Genomic DNA, 18,457 nt, shown 5'->3' with positions numbered 1-18,457 from the left:
GAGGTACTTTACATCTTTACTTACTTATTAAACTATACTATGCTATATTTTACTGTATTAAATTATTTCATTTACTCTTTTATTTTTTGAATTGTAGCATTTACATTATTTCCCTAAAATCCAGAGGGGTGTAAAGATTTCTTCCTCACAGTCTCAGGCAAAAGGGGGTCAATAGATGAATGCCTGTTACTCCACTATCATATCCAATGACTCTCTCACATCTCATTTACATAATCAAATAATCGCCTTGCACATTTTTTTTCACTCAAAACCCAAAGACTCTTCTCTTCCACATCCTGTGGTGTGTTTTGGGGATTGAATTTTCAGTCCATATTCATTCTGAAATCAACACAATAGCTTCCCAACATATGCTGTAGAGCAATTTGAAGTGGTGGTGGTGGCGTAGTGGGCTAAAGCACATAACTGGTAATCAGAAGGTTGCTGGTTTGATCCCCACAGTCACCACCATTGTGTCCATGAGTAAGACACTTAACTCCAGGTTGCTCCGGGGGGATTGTCCTTGTAATAAGTGCACTGTAAGTCCCTTTGGATAAAAGCATCTGCCAAATGCATAAATTAAATGAAAATATTTGGTCACATGACCAAAGGTTTAGAACGTCATGAGGGTGAGTAAATCATTTTCATTTTGGATGAACTACTCCTTTAAGCAATTCAGACCTCTGTAATCCATCACACCTTAGATAATCTTCCAGGTGCGCATCAGACTCCATGCTGACCCTTGACCTCTCCATGTGCACAGATGTGGAAAGGCCTGCAGTCATTGGCCGATCTGTCCTGCTGGTGTCTGATCTGAAAGTGGGTCAACAGACTCGCTGACCTTCATGTCTGGCACCACAAGAGGACGGTGGCAAGACAGAGACGAGGATTAAGTATCTCTTCATTTTAATATACATTATGTTATATTTTATTTTGTTATCTCTATATAATACAGTTCTATTAATTAATATCAATAAATGCATTCCTATATTTACTGCACATTATCACAATGACAATAAATATATTCACGCAAAGCTGATAAATGTGTCTTTCAGAGGCTTTATATGGAGTTATGATGAAAATAAGATCAAACTGTTCTGAGACCAGTGCAGACAGACAGCACACTGGAGGTTAAGTCATGCACTAAATAGGGAGCAAGGGAGCATCCTATAGCTCTCCTATAACTGTTCTGAGACCAGTGCAGACAGACAGCACACTGGAGGTTATGTCATGCACTAAATAGGGAGCAAGGGAGCATCCTATAGCTCTCCTATAACTGTTCTGAGTCCAGTGCAGACAGACAGCACACTGGAGGTTATGTCATGCACTAAATAGGGAGCAAGGGAGCATCCTATAGCTCTCTATAACTGTTCTGAGACCAGTGCAGACAGACAGCACACTGGAGGTTATGTCATGCACTAAATAGGGAGCAAGGGAGCATCCTATAGCTCTCCTATAACTGTTCTGAGTCCAGTGCAGACAGACAGCACACTGGAGGTTATGTCATGCACTAAATAGGGAGCAAGGGAGCATCCTATAGCTCTCTATAACTGTTCTGAGTCCAGTGCAGACAGACAGCACACTGGAGGTTATGTCATGCACTAAATAGGGAGCAAGGGAGCATCCTATAGCTCTCCTATAACTGTTCTGAGACCAGTGCAGACAGACAGCACACTGGAGGTTAAGTCATGCACTAAACAGGGAGCAAGGGAGCATCCTATAGCTCTCTATAACTGTTCTGAGTCCAGTGCAGACAGACAGCACACTGGAGGTTATGTCATGCACTAAATAGGGAGCAAGGGAGCATCCTATAGCTCTCCTATAACTGTTCTGAGACCAGTGCAGACAGACAGCACACTGGAGGTTAAGTCATGCACTAAATAGGGAGCAAGGGAGCATCCTATAGCTCTCCTATTACTGTTCTGAGACCAGTGCAGACAGACAGCACACTAGAGGTTAAGTCATGCACTAAATAGGGAGCAAGGGAGCATCCTATAGCTCTCCTATTACTGTTCTGAGACCAGTGCAGACAGACAGCACACTAGAGGTTAAGTCATGCACTAAATAGGGAGCAAGGGAGCATCCTATAGCTCTCCTATAACTGTTCTGAGACCAGTGCAGACAGACAGCACACTGGAGGTTAAGTCATGCACTAAATAGGGAGCAAGGGTGCATCCTATAGCTCTCATATAACTGTTCTGAGACCAGTGCAGACAGACAGCACACTGGAGGTTAAGTCATGCACTAAATAGGGAGCAAGGGAGCATCCTATAGCTCTCTATGACTGTTCTGAGACCAGTGCAGACAGACAGCACACTGGAGGTTAAGTCATTCACTAAATAGGGAGCAAGGGAGCATCCTATAGCTCTCTATAACTGTTCTGAGACCAGTGCAGACAGACAGCGCACTGGAGGTTAAGTCATGCACTAAATAGGGAGGAAGGGAGCATCCGATAGCTCTCATATAACTGTTCTGAGACCAGTGCAGACAGACAGCACACTGGAGGTTAAGTCATTCACTAAATAGGGAGCAAGGGAGCATCCTATAGCTCTCCTATAACTGTTCTGAGACCAGTGCAGACAGACAGCACACTGGAGGTTAAGTCATGCACTAAATAGGGAGCAAGGGAGCATCCTATAGCTCTCTATAACTGTTCTGAGACCAGTGCAGACAGACAGCACACTGGAGGTTAAGTCATGCACTAAATAGGGAGCAAGGGAGCATCCTATAGCTCTCCTATAACTGTTCTGAAACCAGTTCTGAGATCATTTTATTTGAACATGATTGACAGTGATTGGATGATGCTGGACGTTACTTTCAATCTGAATTAATTATGATCATTTATGAATAATCAACACTCCTGGACACATAATAAATAATTTGATGAGAAAAATCTGACTTTCTATAGTTTGACATTACTTAAAATTTCACAGTTTAGTCCTGCTGTCCACATATGAGGACATACATTTTTAGGAAAACTATTCGCTCTAGAATTATTATTATTATTATTGTTTATTAGGTGCTACAAGTTACAAATCAAAAATGGGAAATGCACACAGCAGTCACTGTAACGTTGTGTACCTGGAGTGCAAGAGAGGAGATGTAGGAGTATATACTTTAAATCTTTTCATAACAATTGCTGGAGTGGAACAACAATAAAGCTTAACATCACAACACAGCACTTCAAGTAATGTACAAATCAGGAGGGTATTCATACAAACAAGAGCAGATGATGGAATGGAGGACAGGTGAGCATATAGGGAACACATGGAAGTGATGAATGCTGTGAATTCTGGGAAATGTAGTCAGGGGGGGAAACTTCAAAATAAGAGTCCTTGAAAATCATGAGGGAGACAGACTGTGACAGTCACGCTCTGGTGTTTTTCTTTTCAATATTAAAGGATTTTCACCCCAAAATGATAATGTTTTCCATCATTCACTCACCTTTATGCCATCATATGACCTTCTTTTGGAACACAAACAAAGATATTTTGATGGCGATATGAGGTGTTTAAGTCAATGGGGTCCAACATATCTGTGGCAGACTCTGCCTTCCCTACCAATGAGGAAGTGAGTCCTTGTCCCCTCCCGGCTGATTAGGATGGTTCAGCGCCGGGCATGCGTCCTCACACCCCGGCCACGCCCTCCTCCTTGTCACAACTTCCAAGCTCTAAAAAGAACATGTCTCATAAAGCTAATCCATGTGGCGATGCTAGTGGTGCAGAAATGACTCAGTTCATCACTTATATTTCCCATATATTCGTTTTGGGAGATAAAGTTTATTTACTGCTGACTGACACATAAGGTCACTGTTAATAACACAGCTCTGTTTACTGATGTAGCACATGTGTGTGGCCCTGTGTGCATGTAACTCATCCTGCTCGATCCTCTCTGAGCGGGATTCGAACCGGCATGTCCGGCATGGGGTGCGGGCGTGCTAACGAGGAGGCTAAAGGCTACAGCCCCTAGAGTCAGTCGCTAGTGCACCTCTTGAGGCCAGAGGAGTGTGGTTTACACACCACACATCTACAAGCTGGTTACAGTTACATGCATGCAATGACCTACAACAGGAACAGTCCCTCTCCCTTTAAAAGCACACATCTTGAATGGCTTATTCTCATCAGTGCAGTGTTATTTGTGTTGCGGTGTGTTGTGAAGTGGGGAGCTGCCGGCTCCACCCACTCATCATAAAGAGTGTCAGATGAGGAGAGTGTACTGTTCATTACGACTGATCTAAGGCCTCACTGCTCGTTCTGGAACTTCTGATTAAACTCTGCATCTACCAACCAACAGACGGGACTTTCCACGTAACCCTGGACTCACACATGGAGTACAGGAGAGCTCTGTTCCAAAACCTGTCAGCTGACTTGATGACTACTGCCTACATAGGGAGCTACCATCTAAGGCATCATCCATTATACAACACATAGTCAGCAACACTCTTCAGTGCACAAGAGACTCATCTACACTTACAGCTGATTAAATACAGATTGATATTAGTAAGATGACGAGTACAACAAAATATTACATTTACATTTATGCATTTGGCAGATGCTTTTATCCAAAGTGACTTACAATGCACTTATTACAGGGACAATCCCCCCGGAGCAACCTGGAGTTAAGTGTCTTACTCATGGACACAATGGTGGTGACTGTGGGGATCGAACCAGCAACCTCCTGATTACCAGTTATGTGCTTTATGCCACCCCCACCACTCTAATTATTAATTATATGTTTCATAAATTAACAAAAGCAATGCAAGCAATGTAATTTCTGGATTCAAAAGTATTTATTAAATTATTGTAGCATTAAAAATGACTTCAAAGTATTTGAACATGTTGAAATTTACACTGTAAAAAAGTTCAATTTTATGGTAAAAGACTGTAAAACTGCTTCAGTAAAAAACGTTAACTGGTTAACGGGCAGTTACCTTGAAATATACAGTAAAAACCTCTGTAGGAAGAGGAGGAAGAGCAGTAGGGAGTGGAGGAAGAGGTGAAGGATGAGGAAGAGTAGGAGGTGGAAGAGGAGGAGGGAGAGGAGGAAGAGGAGGAGGAGGAGGAGGAAGAGGTGAAGGATGAGTAAAAACATATAATATATTTATATTTATGGTACATTATTGTCAAAATGACAGTAACCCTTTTACACTTTCATGTTAATATATTGTTTATCATTTAATAATATAAATGGTAATGCAACGTAAAATATATCGTAAAGCCTGAAACGAGTTACCGTATTTTTATGATAAATATCTGTCAAACACAGCTGCCGGTAATTTTCCTGTTTTTTACAGGGTAGGTACATATTATTATAGATGTTGCATTTCAGGCAGAAAATAAATGAGGAAATGACTGTATGCTTGCTCTTGAGTCGCTTATATAATAACACATAAATATTTTGGCATACTTTTGATGTTCCTTGATGAGAAAGAAAGTATCAAATTAATTACAGTTTTTCTCGATTGCTTAAACACTATAACTAGGCTTTTGAAGTAAAATTTCAAAACCATAACACCATTGATCAAAAAGGCAAACCCATTTCCCTGAACTATAAACACTATTCCCCTGTTTTGACACATGAGTCAGATTTGTTGAACTGTCACTGCAAAACTCTACACACAAATACCTTCATTTCTCATGCCTACACCATGTGCTCATTTAGAAAGCACTAGCGTTCAATACAGCTCACTCAAGTCAGCACAGCTTGAGCACAATTAGCACACAATTACACAGGTGGAAACACTAAGAGTCAGAATTGATCCCACACAATCAGAACCTTCAATAGAGAGATAAAAGGGCCTGAGTCAGATCATTCAGATTTGGAACAGTGGATCCAGAGAGACGTGAAGGAAGAGGTCGAGGACACCGGAGAGGAGGAAGAGGAGGAGGAGGAGGAGGAGGAGGAGGGAGAAGAGGAAGAGGAGAAGGAGGAGTAGGGAGAGGAGGAAGAGGAGGAGTAGGGAGAGGAGGAATAGGAGGAGGAGGTGGAGGAGTAGGGAGAGGATGAAGAGGAGGAGGAGGAGGAAGTGGAGGAGGAGGAGGAGGAGGAGTAGGGAAAGGAGGAAGAGGAGGAAGAGGAGGAGGATGAGGAATAGGGAGAGGAGGAAGAGGTGGAGGAGGAGTAGGCAGAGGAGGAAGAGGAGGAGGACGAGGAGGAAGTGGAGGAGGAGGAGGAGTAGGGAGAGGTGGAGGAGGAGGAGGAGTAGGGAGAGGTGGAGGAGGAGTAGGGAGAGGTGGAGGAGGAGGTGGAGGAGGAGTAGGGAGAGGAGGAAGAGGTGGAGAAGGAGGTGGAGGAGGAGTAGGGAGAGGAGGAAGAGGAGGAGGAGGTGGAGGAGGAGTAGGGAGAGGTGGAGGAGGAGTAGGGAGAGGAGGAAGAGGAGGAGGAGGTGGAGGAGGAGTAGGGAGAGGTGGAGGAGGAGGTGGAGGAGGAGTAGGGAGAGGAGGAAGAGGAGGAGGAGGTGGAGGAGGAGTAGGGAGAGGTGGAGGAGGAGTAGGGAGAGGAGGAAGAGGAGGAGGAGGTGGAGGAGGAGTAGGGAGAGGTGGAGGAGGAGGTGGAGGAGGAGTAGGGAGAGGAGGAAGAGGAGGAGGAGGTGGAGGATTAGGGAGAGGATGAAGAGAAGGAGGACGAGGAGGAAGTGGAGGAGGAGGAGGAGTAGCAAGCAGAGGAATAGGAGGAGGAGGTGGAGGAGGAGTAGGGAGTGGAGGAATAGGAGGAGGTGGAGGAGGAGTAGAGAGAGGTGGAGGAGGAGGTGGAGGAGGAGTAGGGAGAAGAGGAATAGGAGGAGGAGGTGGAGGAGGAGTAGGGAGAGGAGGAAGAGGAGGTGGAGGTGATGGCGGAGTAGGGGGAGGAGGAAGAGGAGGAGGTGGAGGAAGATTAGGGAGAGGAGGAGGAGGAGGAGGTGGAGGTGATGGCGGAGTAGGGGCAGGAGGAGGAGGAGGTGGAGGAAGAGTAGGGAGAGGAGGAGGAGGTGGAGGTGATGGCGGAGTAGGGGGAGGAGGAAGAGGAGGAGGTGGAGGAGGAATAGGAGGAGGTGGAGGAGGAGAAGGATGATGACAAGGAAGAGGAAGGGCAAGGAGACAATCAGTCTCGGATGAAATTTGTGCCACTCTAGTTGACCATGTCCTTGTCCATGGAATGACTATGAGGGATGCTGGGGCAGAATCATTGCTGTTGTTGTATTGTTCTGGACATTAACGAATAGAAAATGTGCAAATGTATTCATCTGTTGTGTCTTATGTTGTGTTCATCATGTGAAAAGGTTTCTGATGGGGAGAAACTCAAGCAACATCACTTATTAGCGGTTTATGTGGTGTTGTTTTGAGTTTATCTCACCAGTGTGTAAGACTATGTTGTAGTGTGTGTGTGTGTGTGTGTGTGTGTGTGGAGAGCTTCATTTTGACCTGAAAAAAGGACATTTGGGAAATTGGGTGAGAAGTTCTGGATTTGTGTTTTGAGTTTCGAGAAATGGAGGAATAATTTCAAGAAATGTGTTTAAGCAATGGAGAGAAACTGTAATAACTACTCATGTGAATATCACTTTATATTTAAATGATAAGTGTTCTGCTTAAATAACTTATGAAATAGGATTATTTACTGAACACATACTGTCAAAAATACGGTCAAATCATTGTGCCAACCAGAAAGTTGACGTGTAGCATACAAAACATATCATTTCCCGCACATATCAAGACTTTTAGACTTTATAAGCTGTGAAACTTCATGAAACACAAACAGAATAAAAATAACAGCAGACAATTTATTTAATGTCATGAAACAATTAAAATACTGTAAAAGTGACACTACCTCAGACATCCTTGATATCATTCTGGGAGGCCGTCTGTGGTTAAAATGGACCAATCACAGCTGTTGTGATCTGCGTCGACACACAGAGTTCCCGATAAATATGCAAGAATGAATCTGCTGTTTAATATTCTCTCTCTGATGTAATTAGTGAGTGGGATCATTCTGAAAGCATGTGAAGACAGCTTTAGGACAGACCTAGCAGACAACAGCGGGCCATTCATGACCACACACGGAGGAGACGATTACCACGAGTCCAGGCACGACACCTGCCACCCGACTCAAGAGGGGATCACGATGCTCTCACAGAGCACTCTCATTCCACACATTCAGTTTACAAAGCCACCGTTGGTCTGTAACACATCTCACAGCATCTGGAGTCAATCAGTGCATTGTGACTTATGAACCCTCTCAGGCACTGACCTCACTGCTGTCTGTGTGTTTTATATCACTGCTAATGTATAGAGGAACACATGGACCGTGGAGGACAGGCGTTAGAGGTGGCATGTCTGGAGATACGTAAGAGGATCTTAAAGGTACAGTGACCAGAACTTTGAAGCTCCAAACAGTACATAAAAGCAGAATAAAAGTATTGCATAAAACTCTATAAATCTCCTCTTTAACTTTCACTTTCACTTCCACATTCTTTTTCTTTGTTTTTTTGCCGATTCACATTCTTCGTGCATATCGCCACCTACTGGATGGGGCTGGTCAAAAGTGGAGGTCTATAACAAAAAACCTGATTAAAGATTGATCTGTTTCTCACCCACACTTCTGAAGACATGGATTAAACCACTGGAGTCTTATGGATTACTTTTATGCTGCCTTTATGTGCTTTATGGTGCTTCACATTTCTGGTCACCATTCACATGCATTGTATGGACCAACAGAGCTGAAATATTCTTCTAAACATCTTAATTTGTGTTCTGCAGAAGAAAGAAAGTCACACACATCTGGGATGGCATGAGGGTGAGTAAATGATGACAGAATTTTTGGATAAACTGTCCCTTTAAATGTCAAAAGGGCTTGTGATATCACAGTCTGTGGAATCATTGATACAGCAGCGTTCAGCTGTCACACACCGTCATGGTGGTTTCCAGAAGGTAGAAGAGAAGGTCTTTTGTGTAGTTCAGCAATCATTACAAAATTCAGCAATACTGGAAACGTTTGAAGCCAGGACAGACTGATGAATGGATGTGAATAAGTTACAGTAAGTATGAGCTTAAACAATTCTGCATCTGCCATATAATGACAAAGTGTTCACACCTTCAGGGAGACATTACAGTAACTATCTGTAGAAAACATGGAAACAAGGTGTGTGTGTGTGTGTGTGTGTGAGTGTGTGTGTGTGTGTGTGTGTGTGAGTGTGTGTGTGTGTGTGAGTGTGTGTGTGTGTGTGTGTGTGTGTATGTGTGAGTGAGTATGTGTTTCTGTATGTGTGTGTGTGTGTGTTTGTATGTGTGAGTGAGTATGTGTGTCTGTATGTGTGTGTGTTAGTGTGTGTGTATGTGTGTGTGTGTGTGTATGTGTGAGTGAGTATGTGTTTCTGTATGTGTGTGTGTGTGTGTGTGTGTGTGTATGTGTGAGTGAGTATGTGTGTCTGTATGTGTGTGTGTGTGTTGTGTGTGTGTGTTGTGTGTGTGTGTGTGTGTGTTTGTGTGTGGGTGTGTGTGTGTGTTGTGTGTGTGTGTGTGTTTGTGTGTGGGTGTGTGTGTGTTTGTGTGTGTGTGTGTTTGTGTGTGGGTGTGTGTGTGTTCTATGTGAGTGTTTGTGTGAGTGTGTGTGTTTGAGTGCGTGTGTGTGTGTGTTTGAGTGTGTGTGTCTGTGTTAGTGTATGTGTTAGTGTGTGTGTGTGTGTGATGAGCACATCTGTAACCCTCATAAATCACAAACACATTCACTCACATGTATTTGAGTGGGACTCTCCTCTCACATCAGCACGTCTGAGGAAACAGCATTAACAGACAATCCTGAGCATTACGATGAGTGTTTTTGATGATAGAAAGACGAAAAACAAAGCTTTACGGGCTGTTTGACAATAGCGAGCCACTTCTGGGCAGGAAATGGGCCGTCAGCCCAACCTGGTTTCACCTTCAGGTGATGTTCTCCTGTCGAACAGTCGCATCCATCCACTCTCGCTCACTCTGCTTTCAATTTACACATGGCTGTGAGATAGCGACTGATGTGAATTGCCAGACAAATTGGTCCTTTGAAAGAGAACGCTCTCAGGCAAAAAAGTGTGATTGATTTTGCTCTTACCTTGACAAAGCACTATTACGATCTAAGGCTTGATAATTAGCCAGCAGGATATTGCTCCATTCGAAGGTTGTTTCTGAGATAGAACTGTGCATTCCTCATTCGAATAGATCCACAGGAGTGATGAACTGCACAGCACAGATAAGCTATCGTAATCTCCTTTACAACCATTTGTGTCTGCATGCAAACAACCTGAAGATGGCTTTATCAGTGGAGAAGATAATGCATCACATTTAAATCATTTATAAAGGTAGAGCTCAAAGAAAAGACTTCTCAAGCAAGTCTTTCTGACGCACAAATGCATCAATGACTGCAAGTTCTCTCCCAAAACAATTAACGCTCTGTAACACGGTTAAATGATGGGCAAGGAGGAGGCGAGAACCGGCTTGTCAACATAAATCATAATTTAATGCAAACTTAAACCAAAGCACAAACACATAAACATGAACACACATGACGGACATGCACGTAATTCTCTCTCTCTCGAACCATCGTCACCGGCCATCTTTATCCCTCGCACGCCCCATCAGGCTGATTGGGGACCGGGCGCGAGATATTCGGCCCATCCCCGCCCCCCTCCACTCCACACGCTCACAACAGGAAAAGCCACAAACCCTACACACAGTGATACGATTTCACAAATACACTGCCAAACTGATAAGAGCTCATGAAATCCTGAGAGATGTGTGTGTGTGATTCAGAGCGATTCATCATCCAGTTGCTCAACTCTCTGATTGTTCCAGAACCTGTTCTGTCCTCCTATTGGGTCAACTGAGAATATAAGATCAGCATTAATAATCCAAGAGAGTCTTGATTTCTCCCAGCAGGTCTGAGCAACCCTCAGGGGTAACATGTTAAAATATGTTCCTTCATTAACAGGTAATTGCAGGATTAATGCAGGACGAATGAGTAATGCTACATTAACACTTAAGTCACTACTATTAACTAATATGGAAACATAATTAACTAATCAGTAAGTAATTATAAACTGATGACTGTGATGACTATTAGCAAATCACCAGAATGAAAATGCATCTTCAGAGAAGCATGATTGTGCCTCTGTTTTCTTCAACTTATGAATGTCTGAAGGTCCCGAGGGAGGCCGAAACGTCATGCATTTTGACAAATAAAGTAGTAGCTCTGATTTAGCTTAGAGAGTCAGAGTTGCACCACTTTCTTTTGAAAGTATCAACTTATGAATGTAACATAACAACTGTCTTGTGTCTGTATATGTGTCAATGACAAATAGGAATGTCAGAGATGAAGTATAGAAACATCTTTTAGAAATGTAGTTTATAGGTTTCAAACATATTTATTTTAGGAAAAGTACAGCATTTTTACAGTATATGTTTGAATATGTTTATCAATGAGTGTGTATATTCCAGTCATTTTCCTATATTTAGCAGATTTAAAATTATAGTTGAATTGAATAATCTAAATCGTAAAACTACATGTCCATCAAACTTCTAATGCAATCAGCATTCACGATACTGGATGCTGGAGGTGAAGAAGTAGGCGGGGCTGAAGCGAGGACAAGTCAGTGTTGATGCGAACTCACACTGCTCTACCCGAACACGTGCTGCGATGAACACATACATCAAAATTAGGCAAAGGACACATGGAAAATATATTTTAGAAGCATTTTAGTGGAAGGACACAGACTAGTGGAATCAGCCTTGGAGAAGTTTTGTTGTACGGTGACTATAGGAGATCAGCGTACTTACTGTTGATACTTTATATTTGTGATGAAAGGTAATGCATTGAAAGCCGATTGTGTAGTTAATGTAATACTAATCGTTGCATATTAAACTTGTAGAAGGCCTCCAGTAGTAGATCACAGCACTACTGTATAACTCCTTCAGAAGGATGTAGTAACACATTATTTATTACAAGGGGTTACCATGATCTTCAATTTAGAATACTGTTCCAAATGGTCAATAACTCCTTCAGAAGGATGTAGTAACACTTTATTTATTACAAGGGGTTGCCATGATCTTCACTTTAGAATACTGTTCCAAATGGTCAATAACTCCTTCAGAAGGATGTAGTAACATTGTATTTATTACAAGGGGTTGCCATGATCTTCACTTTAGAACACTTTAGAATACTGTTCCAAATGGTCAATAACTCCTTCAGAAGGATGTAGTAACACTTTATTTATTACAAGGGGTTGCCATGATCTTCACTTTAGAATACTGTTCCAAATGGTCAATAACTCCTTCAGAAGGATGTAGTAACATTGTATTTATTACAAGGGGTTGCCATGATCTTCACTTTAGAACACTTTAGAATACTGTTCCAAATGGTCAATAACTCCTTCAGAAGGATGTAGTAACACTGTATTTATTACAAGGGGTTACCATGATCTTTACTTTAGAATACTGTTCCAAATGGTCAATAACTCCTTCAGAAGGATGTAGTAACATTGTATTTATTACAAGGGGTTGCCATGATCTTCACTTTAGAACACTTTAGAATACTGTTCCAAATGGTCAATAACTCCTTCAGAAGGATGTAGTAACACTGTATTTATTACAAGGGGTTGCCATGATCTTCACTTTAGAACACTTTAGAATACTGTTCCAAATGGTCAATAACTCCTTCAGAAGGATGTAGTAACACTTTATTTATTACAAGGGGTTACCATGATCTTTACTTTAGAATACTGTTCCAAATGGTCAATAACTCCTTCAGAAGGATGTAGTAACACTTTATTTATTACAAGGGGTTGCCATGATCTTCACTTTAGAATACTGTTCCAAATGGTCAATAACTCCTTCAGAAGGATGTAGTAACATTGTATTTATTACAAGGGGTTGCCATGATCTTCACTTTAGAACACTTTAGAATACTGTTCCAAATGGTCAATAACTCCTTCAGAAGGATGTAGTAACACTGTATTTATTACAAGGGGTTACCATGATCTTCCCTTTAGAACACTTTAGAATACTGTTCCAAATGGTCAGTAACTCCTTCAGAATGTTGTAGCAACACTGTATTTATTACAAGGGGTTACCATGATCTTCACTTTAGAACACTTTAGAATACTGTTCCAAATGGTCAATAACTCCTTCAGAAGGTTGTAGTAACACTGTATTTATTACAAGGGGTTACCATGATCTTCACTTTAGAACACTTTAGAATACTGTTCCAAATGGTCAATAACTCCTTCAGAAGGTTGTAGTAACTCTGTATTTATTACAAGGGGTTACCATGATCTTCACTTTAGAATACTGTTCCAAATGGTCAATAACTCCTTCAGAAGGATGTAGTAACACTGTATTTATTACAAGGAGTTACCATGATCTTTACTTTAGAATACTGTTCCAAATGGTCAATAACTCCTTCAGAAGGATTTAGTAACACTTTATTTATTACAAGGAGTTACCATGATCTTCACTTTAGAATACTGTTCCAAATGGTCAATAACTCCTTCAGAAGTTGTAGTAACACTTTATTTATTACAAGGGGTTACCATGATCTTTACTTTAGAATACTGTTCCAAATGGTCAATAACTCCTTCAGAAGGATTTAGTAACACTTTATTTATTACAAGGAGTTACCATGATCTTCACTTTAGAATACTGTTCCAAATGGTCAATAACTCCTTCAGAAGGATGTAGTAACACTGTATTTATTACAAGGAGTTACCATGATCTTTACTTTAGAATACTGTTCCAAATGGTCAATAACTCCTTCAGAAGGATTTAGTAACACTTTATTTATTACAAGGAGTTACCATGATCTTCACTTTAGAATAATGTTCCAAATGGTCAATAACACCTTCAGAAGGTTGTAGTAACACTGTATTTATTACAAGGGGTTACCATGATCTTCACTTTAGAATACTGTTCCAAATGGTCAATAACTCCTTCAGAAGGCTGTAGTAACACTGTATTTATTACAAGGAGTTACCATGATCTTTACTTTAGAATACTGTTCCAAATGGTCAATAACTCCTTCAGAAGGATTTAGTAACACTTTATTTATTACAAGGAGTTACCATGATCTTCACTTTAGAATACTGTTCCAAATGGTCAATAACTCCTTCAGAAGGATGTAGTAACACATTATTTATTACAAGGGGTTACCATGATCTTTACTTTAGAATACTGTTCCAAATGGTCAATAACTCCTTCAGAAGGATGTAGTAACACATTATTTATTACAAGGAGTTACCATGATCTTCACTTTAGAATACTGTTCCAAATGGTCAATAACTCCTTCAGAAGGTTATAGCAACACTGTATTTATTACAAGGGGTTACCATGATCTTCACTTTAGAATAATGTTCCAAATGGTCAATAACTCCTTCAGAAATATGTGGGAACACTTACAAAAGAGGAAAACATTAGCGAATCATCTTTAGGAGACATTTGTACAAAAAGTGCCATACTACAATTTTCACTAGCATCAGAACAGCATTCAAAACAGATGTAAGTGCAACAAGAATTTGTAATTTTTTTAGTGACTGGTTAAGTGCTCATGGAAAAGATGTGTTTTTAGCCATTTTTGAAGACAGAGAGTGAGTCAGCTTCACGGATGGAGTTGGGAAGGTCATTCTACCAACATGGTATGATGAAACTCAAAGCTTGGGAAAGTGTTTTGGTGCCTCTTTGTGTTGGTACAACAAGGCGACATTCCTTAGCCGACCTCAGGCTTCTGGCGGGAGTGTAGATCTGCATAAATGATTTTAGGTATGTTGGAACAGACCCAGTGACTGTTCTGTATGCAGCATCAGACCCTTGAATTTAATACGTGCATCAACCGTCAGCCAGTGGAGAGAGACAAGGATAAGGTATAACATGTGCTCTCTTTGGTTCATTATAGACCAGACGTGCTGCTGCACATATAGACTCAGCACAAGACTCGGCGTGAGCTTCTAGCCATTTGTCCTTAATTAGTTTAGCATTAATTATGAAACAGTATAATTACTTAGTAGTTCTCCAGTAGGTATGAAAAAAATAGTTATTGATTAGCTAATAGTGAACTACTGCAATTATCTGTATGCTAGTACTTACTAATTATTTAATCTCAGTATTTTATTATAGTAGCAACTAAAGTGTTAATTTTGTGCTACTCATTTGTATCTGTGTAGTTACCCAATAATGAAGGAACAGTTTTCTAAAGTGTTACCACATCAGCTTCAGGTATTAAGTGTTTATGAAGCATACAGAGACACGCAAACACTTCTTTCTTCATGAAGCAGAATTTCTCTCAGGTCTGAACTTTGCCAGAACGGATTCAAAAGAGCAGAAAAAGGTGTTAAATCATGAAACATTTTGGAGCACACAGACACAGTCCAGGCCTCGCTCGTGAGTTCAAATAAGTGTCAAGGGATGTTAGAAACCATTAACTCCAGCCGCAGTCATTACCAATTAATACAGAAGAGCGTTTCTGAAAGGAAAGTGAAATTACATTCATAATGCTGCCAAAAACACGATCAGACAACTGGTACATATAATATTTTGTGTAAACTCAAGACAAACTGAAGATGTAAATCAATTAACTGACTGTCATAATTATCACAAATCAACAAAAATCATAAAAGCAGACACTAAAAACAAAAACAACGACTAGTCCGTCCAGTGCATGTTTACATTGGAAAACAACTGAGAAACAGCACAGACGGACAGAAAAAGATGTCTGGTGTGAACAGCCCCTCACAGTATATCTTGCATTTATCAACACATTTGTGTTCCCTGGGAATCAAACCCATATCCTTGGCTTGGAACATGTTTACTGTCAGGCAAGCTACAGTACCTCAAAGAAAACATGTCTATTGTTTTGGACTGGGTCAGTACTCAGAAAAGCATTTAAGGCTTCTACGTGAACATGCTCTTGTTTTTTAACCTGTGTGAACCATACATGACCTCGGGGATATAAACACGTTCTAGCACATCCTCTTTTTTATACTTACTATAATAATAAAGCTGTCCTAGTGTATATTTCATTGGAAAAGGATATCCAGGAGAAAATCATTTTTCACCCAAAGTGTTTTAAAAGGCCAAAGGAAAAAGAATTCAGAGGAATAATCTTAAGTGAAACCCTGAAAATGATCCTTCAATTTACTGAAGGACCAGAGGGTCTGTTTGAGATGAGGTCAACTCTTACACACAAGCATCGATGATGAATAATTTAATGTGAGGAGTTTTGCCAAGGATTTCCACTTAAAGGAAAAGTTCACCCAAAAATTATAATCGTCATCATTTACTCACCCTCATGTTGTTCCAAACCTGTAAGTCTTTCTTTCTTCTCTACCACATTGGCATATCAAAGTAACGCAGCAATAAAGCACATTAAATATGTATAATAATACTATAAGGATGCACAGACATGGTAAATGGTCTGCACTTATATAACACCTTTTTAATCTTATTGGTTACCAAAGCGCTTTACACTGTGACTCACACACACACACACACACACACACACACACACACACACACACACACACACACACACACACACACACACACACACACACACACACATGTTTGGTTTCCATGTTTTATGGGGACTTTCCATAGACATAATGGTTTTTATACTGTACAAACTTTATATTCTATCCCCTAAACCTAACCCTACCCCTAAACCTAACCCTCACAGAAAACTTTCTGCATTTTTACATTTTCAAAAAACATAATTTAGTATGATTTATAAGCTGTTTTCCTCATGGGGACCGACAAAATGTCCCCACAAGGTCAAAAATTTCGGGTTTTACTATCCTTATGGGGACATTTGGTCCCCACAAAGTGATAAATACACGCTCACACATACACACACACACACACACACACACACACACACACACACACTCACACACACACACACACACACACACACACACACACACACACACACACACACACACACACACACTCTCACACACACACACATGTTGTGTTTCCATGTTTTATGGGGACTTTCCATAGACATAATGGTTTTTATACTGTACAAACTTTATATTCTATCCCCTAAACCTAACCCTACCCCTAAACCTAACCCTCACAGAAAACTTTCTGCATTTTTACATTTTCAAAAAACATAATTTAGTATGATTTATAAGCTGTTTTCCTCATGGGGACCGACAAAATGTCCCCACAAGGTCAAATATTTCGGGTTTTACTATCCTTATGGGGACATTTGTTCCCCACAAAGTGATAAATACACGCTCACACACACACACTCACACACACACCAATGACGGCAGAGCTGCATGTAAGGTGCTAGTCTGCCATTGGGAGCAACTTGGGGTTCAGTGTCTTGCCCAAGGACACTTCGGCATGTGGAGTCATGTGGGCCGGGAATCGAACCAGCAACCCTGTGATTAGTGGCCGACCCGCTCTACCACCTGAGACACAGCTGCCCCAACTTACAGGTAATCGCAACACAAAAAGCAACACAAACACCCTCGCACCACACGAATGCTTAGACTATTTCAAAAATGCTTTTTAAACTTGCTGTATGCAATTTCTGCAGCCCGACTCCATTAAATGGACTTAATTTCCAACAACCAGGTATAAAACTGCACTACCCACAATCCTGGAGAGCTCATCAGTGACTTACCGCTACCAAAAGCCATGGCTAATGATGGAACCGATGTCTTGCTCTGATTTATGTGTATTCTATAAATAATCATATTTAATGAGCATCTTAATGAGGCGTATATTCCCAGATTCTGTCTGCATGCAAACGACGCACCTGGTCACCATTCACTTTCATTGTATGGAGAAGGGAAGCATCAACATTCTTCAGAATGTCTCCTCTGAGTTTCAAATATAAAAGTCATTTTTTTGTGAATGAATCCTTTAATGATGAGAGTCCTAAATTTAGATGCTTTAGTGTGGCTGAATGAATGGTGCTTGTGCTATTTATTCAAAAAAATGCCAGTGGTTTCATATTTTGTTAGCTAATGCATTTTTAAGTGTTTTAAGAGTCCTAAATTGTTTTGTGGTCACTATATGTATGAGATAGACTACAGTAAATGTGCCACATGACTCAGACTGCATATGCTAAAGGATAACATTACAGAGTTGTGACGTGGCAGGACGTCTCTGTCATAATGAGCTGAAGCTTACCTGCTCCACTGAAACCACAAACAACGCAGTCCATCTTCTCCAAAACCTCCCCAAATCTGCACACTAAAGCTTCATTGGCTCATCTTTCACCATGTCAAAAATACAAATGAACTTAAAAGCTTTACCGTGCAGATGACAAACTCTAAACGTTCATGATGTCTGCTCAGATTTCCCTCATTGGAGCCACTGGCGTGTCTGTCATCGAGACGATCTACTACAGCGAGTCTGAAACAGAGGGCTCGAAATATGGTAAAACACACATGTCAGTTGTGAAATCTAACATGAGTTCACATCTTTGGGGACACATGGGCATTAAGGAACAT

The 18,457-nt window shown here is 41.0% G+C and overlaps 1 long non-coding RNA gene across 1 annotated transcript; it reads left to right on the top strand.

The window, feature by feature from the left end:
- The first annotated feature begins 1,114 nt into the window (after positions 1-1,114).
- LOC127622783 (uncharacterized) lies at positions 1,115-2,178 on the top strand. The gene is made up of 4 exons (XR_007968014.1): positions 1,115-1,219; positions 1,586-1,677; positions 1,769-1,860; positions 2,045-2,178. It is a non-coding gene; the product is annotated as an uncharacterized LOC127622783 (long non-coding RNA).
- Positions 2,179-18,457: the final 16,279 nt, after the last annotated feature.

This window comes from Xyrauchen texanus, chromosome 29 (genome assembly GCF_025860055.1).
Source record: "Xyrauchen texanus isolate HMW12.3.18 chromosome 29, RBS_HiC_50CHRs, whole genome shotgun sequence".
NCBI lineage: Eukaryota > Metazoa > Chordata > Actinopteri > Cypriniformes > Catostomidae > Xyrauchen > Xyrauchen texanus.
The sequence above is the reverse complement of the archived record's forward strand: the minus strand, read 5'-3'. Positions and strand labels throughout refer to the sequence as shown.